This window comes from Tribolium castaneum, chromosome 1, assembly GCF_031307605.1.
Source record: "Tribolium castaneum strain GA2 chromosome 1, icTriCast1.1, whole genome shotgun sequence".
Taxonomy (NCBI): Eukaryota; Metazoa; Arthropoda; class Insecta; order Coleoptera; family Tenebrionidae; genus Tribolium; species Tribolium castaneum.
The window spans coordinates 10,584,103-10,597,508 of NC_087394.1; the positions used below are offsets into that span (position 1 = coordinate 10,584,103).

General features: G+C 28.9%; 1 protein-coding gene across 4 annotated transcripts in view; it reads left to right on the forward strand.

Annotated features, from left to right (window-relative positions):
• Window positions 1-13,406, forward strand: part of Shab (Shaker cognate b) — a 200,206-nt gene that overhangs the window by 100,482 nt on the left and 86,318 nt on the right. The window lies entirely within an intron of this gene.

Below are 13,406 nucleotides of genomic sequence, written 5' to 3' on the forward strand. Positions count from 1 at the left end.
CAAGATTGTTTCGAGTTTGGACAAGTTTTCATTCGGGGATAAGAAGCAAGTGCTTTTGTGTCGCGTAACTGCAACGTTGCATTTTCTTGTTTTAATTGTGGTGTTAATTATGTTGTTGACGTTTACATTTGCATTTAAATCGGGGTTTGTTTAACAAGTGCAATGATCTACAGCTACTTGTAAATGCAGTTATTAAAGAAGTTTTTATTAAAGGAAAAAATTTGTTTTACTAATACCTTACATAATTTCATCATTTAATTAAGTATTATCCTTATTTTACATTTTTCATGGAATAAAATAAGCTTAAAATACGATTCTGGTAACTTACCTTTTTACAGATATTTACACTAAGGCATTAGTAGGTATTCTGAGTAATAATGAAAACCCGAGTGAAAACCTGGTTGTTAAAAGTTTTGGTTTTATTTAATTTAAATGTTGCAATTTGGAAATATAAGCTTTACGATTGTAGTTTCGTTTTAGACGATGTTTTGTAATAGATTATTTCAAAACATATTTTCAGAATGTATTTTACGAAGATGAGTCAGTAAAGCAGTCTTTATCCATACTTTTTCTTCGATGTTGTGGTGACATCATTATTCTACAGCGTACTCAAAAAATGGCGCACCAACTCAATGGTGTGTGGTAGAGAACTGGTTACATATAAAGGTAAAAATAGTAAAAAAATTCTTTGTATTAAAGTTATTGATAAGTAACGGATTTTAGATAAATGATATGTGGCAACGTTGTCTAACAGTCATAATCGCAATAGAATTTGATCAACAATAAAAATAAATTATTTTTGAAACTGTTTTCTAGGAAATAATTCCCAGTGTTGGCACATCTACACATTGTGATTTTTTTGATGAATTTTAATTTTTTTAAATTAAAAAAACTGCTAAAATCTGATAGCAAATTTAAAAATAATTATTCATCGTTTTTTTACGGAACGATTACCTGGTATGAAACATAAAAATATAACAAAATAATAAAAACTAAAGAAGTTAACACAATAAGTTTGTAGCTCCAGATTTTTTAAAATATGACTTTAGGAATTTTTTCAACAATTTTCCCGTAATCTGCACTTGCTTCTCAATAACGTACCAGTGCGCCAGTTTTTGAGCACTCTGTATAGTGTTTCAAAATATTAAGCCAATTCTTCAAAGATTATCTGAGCAGATTAATTTTAGCTAAACCTGAGCACTTTAATATTTTCTTGGGTCAGATAAAAAACACCACAGAATTTTCATTTTGCCAAATTATTTTGTGTATAAATGGATTTCTTAATCAACTTGAGAAATATTCGTCATTCATACGATCCTAGAGACAGTACCACGAAAAATAGCACCAGTAATTAGTTAATTACTTAACAACCTGCTATAGAATAAGTGAATCGTCGAAAATCTTCTGTTATTTTTTAATATGTAGGTCGGTTATTTTACTGTCCATAAAAAAATTAGTAATCGCACAAAAACCATTGTTTGCTATTAAATACTTCAATAATAATGTGTTTTAATGCATATCTGAATTTTTATTTTCTACAATTCGCTGCAAAAAAATTTGTGCAAGAAATAGGTAAAAAATTTTTGATATACTCAAATTCTAATTCGTGTTTAATTTGAACTTTCTCAATTTAATTATACAGGGTTATTCAAAAGTATGGTGATAATTGATAAAAGACATTCAATTAAGCTCAAAAATGCAGTCCGATTTTTTTCAAGCAACTTAATTGTGATAAGTTTTTTATTTTGTTTCCCCTTGCAAATTTTCAAGTTTTTTAATGGTTTTGTACATCATGAAACGTTAATTGTTGTTTTTTTTTCAACGGGTAATTGATTAATGTTGCAAGAAGCTGTCGTTTCCGTTATATAAATCAAAAATATCTCATCTGAAGCACCAAAAACTTAACTTAAAAATTTAACTTTGAAGAGCTATATCTAGTTAAAAAAGGCTCAAAAATTTTTTTGTCCTTAGAACTTTTAATTCTATTTTATATCCTTTATCAGCACCCGAGATATTGTCCGGTACTTTTGAATCAGCCTGTGTTAGTGGTCAATAAAATTGAGTTGAGATTTACTTAGCGAAGTTCGAATTTAAAAAATTCCTATACGATTGCAGGTGAGCTGCAAAATGCAAACACAATGAACAATATTTTTTAATATTTGAAATATATATTTTTTTGTATGCTAGCCACAATTTTTAGAACGTCATTATTCTATTTTTTTTAAAATTACATATCTTTAATAATTTTATTGTAAAAAAAATTGTGAAAAAATTCATATGCATATAAAACAAAAATAATCTAGACCCTGTATTCTTTAAAGAAAGATCATAACATTCATAACAAAAGCGCGAATAACTAATAAATTATTTTCTTAAATTTGTTTGAGATTTTTATCTTTTTATCATCTTACATTCGTAGTAAGTTTTTATTACATGTAATAAATATTTCTCTAAGCTTTGTAATTGTTTTATTTAATTAAAGATTTTTGTGTCTTATGAGTTTTTTGTTTTATTATAATTTTAAATTTATTTTAGTTTATAAAAGACGAAGCAAAAAGCTGATTAGTGATCACTACTAGTATTATTTTAGCAATGTTTGAAAGTTACATAAAGTTCTCTACTTTTTTAATATTAAAGATCTTAGAAATATCATTCAAAAGGGGGGTGAAACATTTTTTTATTTAATAAGTGTGTGAGTAGTCCAAAGTCGGATTTAGACAATCTTTGAAACATTGATGTTAAGACAATTGTATAAAAGCCATAAAGAGTTTAGGATGTTTTTGGACAAAAGTGGTCATGATTATTGTTTTTTTCAACTAGTGTTTAAACAGCACCTCTATTTTATTTTTGTTAGTGACATTAGTGAGATACATACTGCCTAATTAATATTATTTTAAAACTATTTCAAAAGTTAAAAGAATCAGATTTTGATAAATTTTTGTTTTTTATCATAGTTTAATCACGCTAGAATTGGGTGGTATATTACAACACTTTTCTTTCTTCAAATATTTTAACACATTTTTGCTAGAAACGCCTTCAATTTCATCAAAATAAATCAAAAAATTCCTACATTAATTCCAAAATGGAGCAAATTGCATTTTCCGAACATTTACTCAAGTTTTTGAGATAAAAACCAAAAACTAAAAAGAACTAATTCAAGTGAGTAGAAAGCTATTTTCTCCTTTTTGTACCAAAGACAAAAGTTTTTACTAGATTTATTAAACCAGAATAACAATTAAAATAAGAAATCAATAAATCTTGCACAAGAACTACATTCTTTTCCTTCTTTTCAAACGTTTTAACACGTTGTTTATTAAGAAACGCAATTATTTTAAGGCTTTTCTTGAAAAATATGCTGAAAGTTACGAAATGGTTCGATAAAATTGGCATGTTTTCCTATTTAAACACCGTTACATTTATAATAAAAATTTGGGGATCGACTTCGAAAATTTTTATGATCTACCCATTTCTTCCAACTTTTACTTTACTTATATCCAGTCAAAAATTAGGTTTGATGTAATATTTAAAAAATGAAAGGAGGTGTTTGTTACAAAAAATGTTATTATTTACGAAGCTTTACCAGTTAGCTTAATTTTTTCTTGGAGTTTTACTACCAATCTATTATGTATCATTTACTTGTGGCAAATTTTATTGTAAAATAGTTATCTGTTTAAAAGAATTAAAAAAAACTTCTTCAAGTTCCAAGACCTTTACTTAAACTTATTTAAATCCTTTCTCCAAATTAGTAAAAGTAAGACCTAATTTATATTTCTATACTCGTACATACCTATAAAGTTTTATTATTAATGTTTATCAGCTACTTACTACTTTAGACTGACATGATAATCGATAAGAGGAAAACTTATTTCGTTTGAAACTTTTTCCAAATTTTCAAGTTGAACTGTATTCTGGAGAATATTGAAAGTAATAAAAATCGTATGTCAGTTTTCGACAGTTTTGCCAAAGAATCTTTTTTGATTTCAAGCAATATATAGCAAGTATTTCGTTAAACAAAGTGTGTAACAGAACAGGTATACATAGGAAAGTAAAAATTAAAATACCTAACATAATCTAAACGTAACATAAATAGTAATAACACAACTGTTAATATCACCTGACGAATTATTGAAAAAAATATGCTAAATAAGCCTCTCTCTATACGGAAACAGTTTGGTGTTATTTATTTATTTATTATTAGAGCAAAATTTTACAGGAGGGCTTGTATATTTCACAGTTAATTACGACGTAGAGTACATTACCCACAAACTGAAAGGTAATCAATAAAAACGTCTAGGAAGCCGATGAGTGCAATAAATGTTTCTACGAAATTGTGGATAAATCATTTGTGGTGATAAATAGGGAAAATATAATTACAATATTAATAGGATTGCATTTTCACAATATTTGATTAAAATCGCTATCAGTTATCTCTATGAGCCACGTTTCAGCCGTAGTGTTGATGATTCAATCTGTTATTGATCTAAAATTTATCTCTATGAACTCAAATGGAAAAAGTTCTTTAAAATAGAGAGAAGTTTTTGCCGTACATATGAGCACACCCGTTTTAAACGAAAATTTGTTTTTGATGTTCAGTTCTTATTAGGATAGTGTGATTAAATTTTTGCCACGAATATACAGAATGAGTCAATAATTTGTGTAAATATGCAACCAGTTATACTGATTACAGATGACTACAGCTCTTCAGCAATTTTATTTTATCGGACGGGACACTTTGCACAAATTTTTAATTTTTATCTTCAGTTTTTAAGAACAGTATCAGTAGAAGTGAATTTTACATTATAAGAACTAAATACCAGTCAAATTGTTTGCAACTTACAATTAGAGCCACATTTTTTAAGTTTGAACTACGAGCAGGAAAAAGAAATACAAATTGATGACGGACGGGACACATGTTAATTAATTTTTTTTTTAAGTAAAGGTGGAACCTGCTGAAACTTTTGATTAATTTACTTTTTGTTTCCACATGACGGATGGGACAAAAATAATTTGTGTATGAAAATAGCTCTAAAAAAATTAATTTTGACAGATTTTAATTATTAAAGACTTTAACAATATTAAAATTAGACAATGAATACAAAAAAATTCTTGGTTTTGTTTAACAACGTAAGAAATAAGAACAAAATTTTGTTTGTGATAACGGACGGGACAACAGAAGTTATAAAGATAAAAAGTAATAGTATTAATAATCAATTTACTTACTGATTTTCATTTTCTAAACAACCAGAAGTTTCTTAAGTTAGAATAATCAATAAAAACGTCTAGGAAGCCGATGAGTGCAATAAATGTTTCTACGAAATTGTGGATAATCATTTGTGGTGATAAATAGGGAAAATATAATTACAATATTAATAGGATTGCATTTTCACAATATTTGATTAAAATCGCTATCAGTTATCTCTATGAGCCACGTTTCAGCCGTAGTGTTGATGATTCAATATGTTATTGATCTAAAATTTATCTCTATGAACTCAAATGGAAAAATTTCTTTAAAATAGAGAGAAGTTTTTGCCGTACATATGAGCACACCAGTTTTAAACGAAAATTTGTTTTTGATGTTCAGTTCTTTGTTCTTTTGTATCGATTCTTATCGGGATAGTGTGATTAAATTATTGCCACGAATATACAGGGTTAGTCAATAATTTGTGTAAATATGCAACCAGTTACACTGATTACAGCTAACCAGATCGGTAATTGTCAAAAAAATTAAATTTAATCCACAATTACATTAAAATATAACCAGTGTTGGTTCAATTAATGTTTTTAAAAATTAAGTGAAGTATCCAAGTGGTAAATGGAATTTGTATTTTTGGTTGCATGTTATTGACTCACCCTGTACAATATGATTGAAGCAAAGAGATCACTTCCGAAAATGTTCGGAAGCACATTTGAAAACAAAACCGGCAAAAAGAGCTAGCTTTTCCATCGTAACTGTTAATATAGTTTTGGGAATTACCCCAACCCCCATATTCCCAAATATGCAACCAATTATACTGATTACAGCTGACCAGATCGGTAATCGTTAAAAATATTAAATTTAATCCACGATTACATTAAAAGATAACCAGTGTTGGTTCAATTAAAGTTTTTAAAATCAAATGAAGTATCCAAGTGGTAAATGGAATTTGTATTTTTGGTTGCATGTTATTGACTCACCCTGTACAATATGATTGAAGCACAGAAATCACTTCCGAAAATGTTCGGAAGCACATTTGAAAGCAAAACCGGCAAAAAGAGCTAGCCGTTCCATTGTAACTGTTATTATAGTTTTGGGAATTACCCCAACCCCCATATTCCCAAATATGCAACCAATTATACTGATTACAGATGACCAGATCGGTAATCGTTAAAAAATTAAATTTAATCTACGATTACATTAAAAGATAACCAGTGTTGGTTCAATTAAAGTCTTTAAAAATCAAATGAAGTATCCAAGTGGTAAATGGAATTTGTATTTTTTGTTGCATGTTATTGACTCACCCTGTACAATATGATTGAAGCAAAGAAATCACTTCCGAAAATGTTCGGAAGCACATTTGAAAACAAAACCGGCAAAAAGAGCTAGCTTTTCCATCGTAACTGTTAATATAGTTTTGGGAATTACCCCAACCCCCATATTCCCAAATATGCAACCAATTATACTGATTACAGCTGACCAGATCGGTAATCGTTAAAAATATTAAATTTAATCCACGATTACATTAAAAGATAACCAGTGTTGGTTCAATTAAAGTTTTTAAAATCAAATGAAGTATCCAAGTGGTAAATGGAATTTGTATTTTTGGTTGCATGTTATTGACTCACCCTGTACAATATGATTGAAGCACAGAAATCACTTCCGAAAATGTTCGGAAGCACATTTGAAAGCAAAACCGGCAAAAAGAACTAGCTGTTCCATTGTAACTGTTATTATAGTTTTGGGAATTACCCCAACCCCCATATTCCCAAATATGCAACCAATTATACTGATTACAGATGACCAGATCGGTAATCGTTAAAAAATTAAATTTAATCCACGATTACATTAAAAGATAACCAGTGTTGGTTCAATTAAAGTCTTTAAAAATCAAATGAAGTATCCAAGTGGTAAATGGAATTTGTATTTTTGGTTGCATATTATTGACTCACCCTGTACAATATGATTGAAGCACAGAAATCACTTCCGAAAATGTTCGGAAGCACATCTGAAAACAAAACCGGCAAAAAGAGCTAGCTTTTCCATTGTAACTGTTATTATAGTTTTGGGAATTACCCCAACCCCCCTATTCCCAAATAAGGGAATGCTTGTATCAAAACAAACCGAAGCATTAAGGGACGTTGACTTTTAGTTGTTTTTCTGGGATGATCAATAAATTTTTCGCTGTCTTTGTTTGATTTTACACACTCCATTACGGTTTAATCAAATTAGAGCCAATAACGCCGCTTTAATTCATTAATAAATTTCATTTGAGCCATGTACCCATTTACTCCATTCATTGCGAAACATTGGTTGCTCGTTACATGTTTTATTGATTATTACACAATAAAACATGCTTTTCATAACCTTCTTTATGGCGGGTTCTCTTTACATTCGAGTATAAAGCAGGACGAAAGGTCATTTTGAACAGCTGTCCCGGCTTATTTATTACCTTGCCAAAATTGAAGCCTTTTCACACTTTCAAAAAATCAGAAATAATGCTTAAAAAATTGGATTGGCTGCAAAAAGAACAACTCGTGTAATTTTGTTAGGCTTTGCGAATGTCATACATATTCATAAAATCTCACCGAAGAATAATGTGAGCGTTTCAAGCCGCAGGTCAATAAAAAAGCGAAGTGAAAAAATTCAGATCCGTTTAATAGCTTTCGAGGAACAGTTCACTTGACGGATCTCGAATCAGTGATGCGCAATAAATTAGACTCGTTTTGCATATTCCCTTTTGTAATATGAAAGACTCCTTTCTATACAGGGTGTTCACAAATCAATTTTTTGTGCACGGTCACGTAAATAGCGCAATAGCAAAATTGGATTATATTATTAAAATGCATCACAATGCGATTTGACCTAATAAAGTGGACTTCATGATTGCTTTCACATTGTTAAGCTTCGTTTTAACCCACAGTTAGGTTTATTTCGAAGCTGTTCATGCCGTTTTATTAATTTTTTATAGCGGCATAAAGTTTATTCTGCGTCTTTTTATGTCTCCAGTTCTGATAGTCAGGTAGTGATAACAATTTTTTTTAGACGAGGCATAAAAGTTTACTTGGTCTAATTAGCATTGCAACTTCGTATCAAATTGTTAGGAATAGTGAGTTTTTAATTTGAAATATAGGGTGATTCAAAAGTTCCTGTGACAAAATTTTTTTTTTCCAAAGTTAGGTTTTTAAGTAAAGTTTTTAGGCCTTTATTCTTTGACTTTATATAGTTAACGGAAAAGACAGCTCTTCAGCAATTCTATTTTATCGGACGGGACACTTTGCACAAATTTTTAAATTTTATCTTCAGTTTTTAAGAACAGTATCAGTAGAAGTGAATTTTTCATTATAAGAACTAAATACCAGTCAAATTGTTTGCAACTTACAATTAGGGCCACATTTTTTTAGTTTGAAATATGATCAGAAAAAGGAAATACACATTGATGACGGACGGGACACAAAAAAAGACCTCACATTTTCCCCTTTGAACAATCATTATAAAATTCTGTTAATTTAAAAGGCACTAATTCCAACAACTATTTTTGAAATATAAGGTGAACCTGTTACTTTCTGTTTACACATGACGGACGGGACAATAAAAACTTGTGTGTGAAAATAGCTCTAAAAGACTGTAACAATATTAAAATTAGACAGTGAAAATGAAAAATTGTTCGTTTTGTTTTACAACGTAAGAAATAAGCACAACATTTTATGTCTGCGATTACGGACGGGACAAAGTTATAAAAGTTATAAAGATAAAAAGTACTAGTATTACTAATCAATTTACTTACTCATTTTCATTTTCTAAAAAACCAGAAGTTTCTTAAGTTAGAAAAATGTTTGTAAACTTTAAAATCCAAATCCAATAAATTACTTCAATTTAAATGAAAATATAAACCAAATCGTGTATTTTGAAACAAACTTATCATTACTAAAATCATTTTGAATGTTTGCCGTCAGGTTGCGTTTTTCCGGGAATGAAATAGTTGAAACCTGTTGAAAAAATCATAATGTTTTATGATGTACAAAACAATTGAAAAACTTACAAATTCAACAGTAAATTAAATTTAAAAAATTAAACCATTCGAAAGTTTGTTCATCACTTTTGAATCACTCTGTAGATTTAAATTAAACCTTCTTTAAAATGAGGTTTATATCTATAACTTGATAAGGTTGTGCAGACGAGACATTTTCAATTACTTTAATTGCTATTCCTTACTCCACCACTCCACCTAGCACTTTCTCTAATGAGGTGTAATAAATATTTTTTATCAGAAAAAATATGAACTTTAACAATCTTGTAATTTCAAGAACTAGACTTATGTTGTAATTTGAGTTGAAAGTATTCCATGTTGGAGGGTTTTAGAATTGTTCTGTTCTTTGTTTTAAAGAATATTTATAATTGCAAGTACGGTTGATTAAATTCAAAGGTGCGGTTCAATTACATTAAAACAAAGCAATCTTATTTAGCTAGTTTTTTTATTACCTCAAGTTGAAAATAGCAAAATGTAATGCTTTAAACTCGATTTCAATTTCAATTTTAGTTGTTTTGTTAATTTTTTAACGAAAAATACGATTATTTATTAAAAATTTTGAACAATAAACCAAAAAATACATATACACAGTGAAGTACTGACAATGCAATGCATTGACATGGATTTTTAAAAACTGATGATAGGATAATACAATTAATAATGTTACCTGTGTTATGTAGTGTTTAGCCAAATAAACTCTTTACCTCTAGTAATACATTGATATGATTTTTGTAAATTGAATATAAGATGATGTTATGTGTTATGTGATGTTCAGTAAAATATACCTCGGTGATTATGTAGTAAAATTTTATAAAAAAATAAACTAAACAACACATATAAATTAGTCAATTTTTGCATTTTTGACGACTCTGTGCTCGTTTTTGAAAAAAATACATTTTTTGGGAATTTTTTTCCATGAATTGCCAAATTGGGTTGAAAATAGTGTTAGTCAGTGTTTGCAATTTTCGAGCATTTGTCATATATTTTTCGAAATTTTGCTAAAGCGAGCTGAAAGTTTAGTAAATTTGGTTGAAAAAAGATCTGAGTTACTTTTTTGGATCTGCATGTTAATCAGCGAGAAACGCAGTATAAAAAAAATGCGTTTTTCGAGCGTCATGTTTTTGACCAGTTAATTTTTCTGTAAAAAATACGTCGGAAATTGAGAATGCTATTTATTTTGTTAGTCGATTTTCTTTAATATTTTTTTTGATAAACCGAGCTAAATATCTAGCAAATTTGGTGTAACCAGAAAATTGAAAAATTTTTCTGTAGATATTTTTTTCACAAAGTAAATTAAGGGTTTTTGCATTTTTTTATTTGCTTTTTTTGGCACAATTACAATAACATTGGGAAATGACGTTGGTTATTCAATTTTGCATTTTTCGAGCTTTTGCATGTTTTTGAGATACAAATTCATTCCTTCGCGAACTAAAAATCAATAAATCTCTTCGAAAAAGAAATAATCTTGCTCTAGAAAGACAATTATTACTCCACAGTTATGTTATTCGACCGTTTATATTAGCTGTTTCAAAACTATGAAAACGCCAAAGTCGCATTTTCTCTCAAAATTAGCTGTTATAAATTTTTTATGTATTTCACAAAAATATTAGCAAATGTAATTTACACTTTCAATGAAAGATGTAACCATTGAAAACTATTTTACATTTTTATCAACTTTATTTAAAAAAATAACTTGGTAAAATGCGACGTTGGTGTTTTTATAGTTTTGAAACAGCTAATACATATCTTTTAACTCGTTTTTTTTGGCAGAAATTGCCAAATTAAGTTGAAAATGCTTTTCGAATGCTCATCGTATTTTGAGATAAAAATTCACTTATTTTTATTTTTGTATTCAAACGTTTTAGTCACTGGCTTTAGCATTTTTCAAGCAAAAACCTTATAATGAAAAGTCATGAATTACTTGAAAAATGCTGTTATTTCTGCGTCTTTTCACTAATAACGCTTTCTTGTAAACGGAGAAATGCTTACTTACTTATTTTAAATGGTATTTTGGAAATTTTATATAAAGTCATTGAATATTAAAGTTTATTTTATGTTTATCTTCTAGCTTCGTACCAACTTCCGGAGTGCCGCAAGGCTCAAATTTAGGTCCTTTACTTTTTCTATTATTTATAAACGATATTACTGCAGCAGTAACTTGTAACAGTCTTCTATTTGCTGATGACCTTAAGCTTTATAATATCATAAAAACCGATAATGATTGTCAAGTCTTGCAGAATAACATCAACAATCTTCTCCAGTGGTGCGAAGCTAATAGGCTAAACCTAAATATATCTAAATGCTTTATTATGTCTTACACAAATAGGAAAATTCCGATCATGTATAGTTATAATGTTAGTGGTCACATTTTACAAAGAACAGACACATTTAAAGATCTAGGAGTTACCTTAGATAACAAACTTTTATTTGTGAATCATATTACAAATATTATTAATAGCGCGTATAAAACTTTAGGATTTATTTATCGCAGCTGTAGAGAGTTTACTAATTTAAGTGCCTTAAAAGTCTTATTTTTTGCCCTTGTACGCTCCAAGTTAGAATATTGTGCAATTATTTGGTCACCTATATATGCCACACACATAAATAGTATTGAATCAGTCCAAAGAAAATTTTTGAAACTGCTATGGTATATTTCTTTTAAAAATTACCCCGATAAGGGATGTGACCAACTACTGCTTTTAAGGACATTTAATATCAATTCTCTAGAAGTTAGGAGAATTATCTCAAGTATTGCATTTTTACATAATTTACTAAACAACAAGATTGATTGTATTGCTCTTGTTAATAAGATAATTTTTCTGGTTCCTAGAATTAACTCACGGCATCCCATGACTTTTTACAGTTGCAGTTGTAATACGAATGTTCTATTAAAATCACCTTTATATGTAATGTGTAGTAATTTTAACAAAATTAGCAGTAGTTGTGATATTCATTTTCATTCATTTAATTACATTAAAAATCATATAATTAGTTACTTTAGTGGCTAGGTAAAATTTAATTTTAGTTCTTGTTTCTTAATTTATTATTATAGTATTTTTATTAGTTTGTTTTAGTTTATTTAAATTATTAGTTTTTGCTTGCAGCACGATCATTAAGTTTAAGTTTATTTTCTCTAATTGGGTGTTTCACCTGTTGAAAATAAAATAAATATTATTATTATTATTATTATTATTATTATTATTATTATTATTATTTCGATTAATTCGATGAGTCAAAACAAATTAACACTTCTCATAACGTTGTAAAAAAAAATTAAAAAGATAAGGATCAGAAAATAACAGATAACTAACTGTTATGATGGAAATAATTTTAAAATACCCTGTTTCACACTAAATAAAATGTGTTTCTGGTTCAGGCTTCTAATTTTTCCCGTGAAATAAAGTTATTATTATGAGCGCGGGTCGTTAATCAATGTCACTATTTTTAATCAATAATAAATTCGTCGCTTGTTTCCGAATATTGTGCTAATTCCATTCAAGTTGTCCTAAATTGGAAATTTTGACCTAGCTTTGCATTGGCCGCATCTGGGATGCTGCCGACCTTTGACCTTTGCGCTTATTCGTTCTTACACCTTCCATAACGTTCAACCTATATTTTCTCTGCCTTGCTCGCTATTCATTTGAGAAGCGAAACTGAGTCAACAGAGACATTCGCAAATTGGAAACGAACGTAAAACGGATAAATGTTACATGGTTAATCGAGTTGGAAATGCGATTAACATTTTGTACAAATGGAATTTAATCTAATCATGCGAAACGCGGAGCATTTTCAATAGTCTGATGTAATACAACATTTATAAAGACCGGAAAATGTCACCGATTTCATAATTCACATGTCTGGTCTCGGTTCGGAAAGTGCGCGAAAAGGGTTGATTACTCTCCTCCCAAATGATTTACCTCATTTACTAACACATTACATTTTATTAAAAACTGAATAAACGAAATTTACAATTTCAAAGAATCATGTGCTTCTACGGATTCTGAATGGAAACTGTAATTATTATCTTCGCGTCTATTGTGTGCAGCAAGTGGAAAACAACAGTAATTAATTAATTAAAACTGAAATTACTAAATCTAAATTAATAAAACAGTTAACTACTTCAGTATTTCCTAGAAACTATTATGTAACCCCTCAAGAATACGAATACAATTAGTTTCAGTT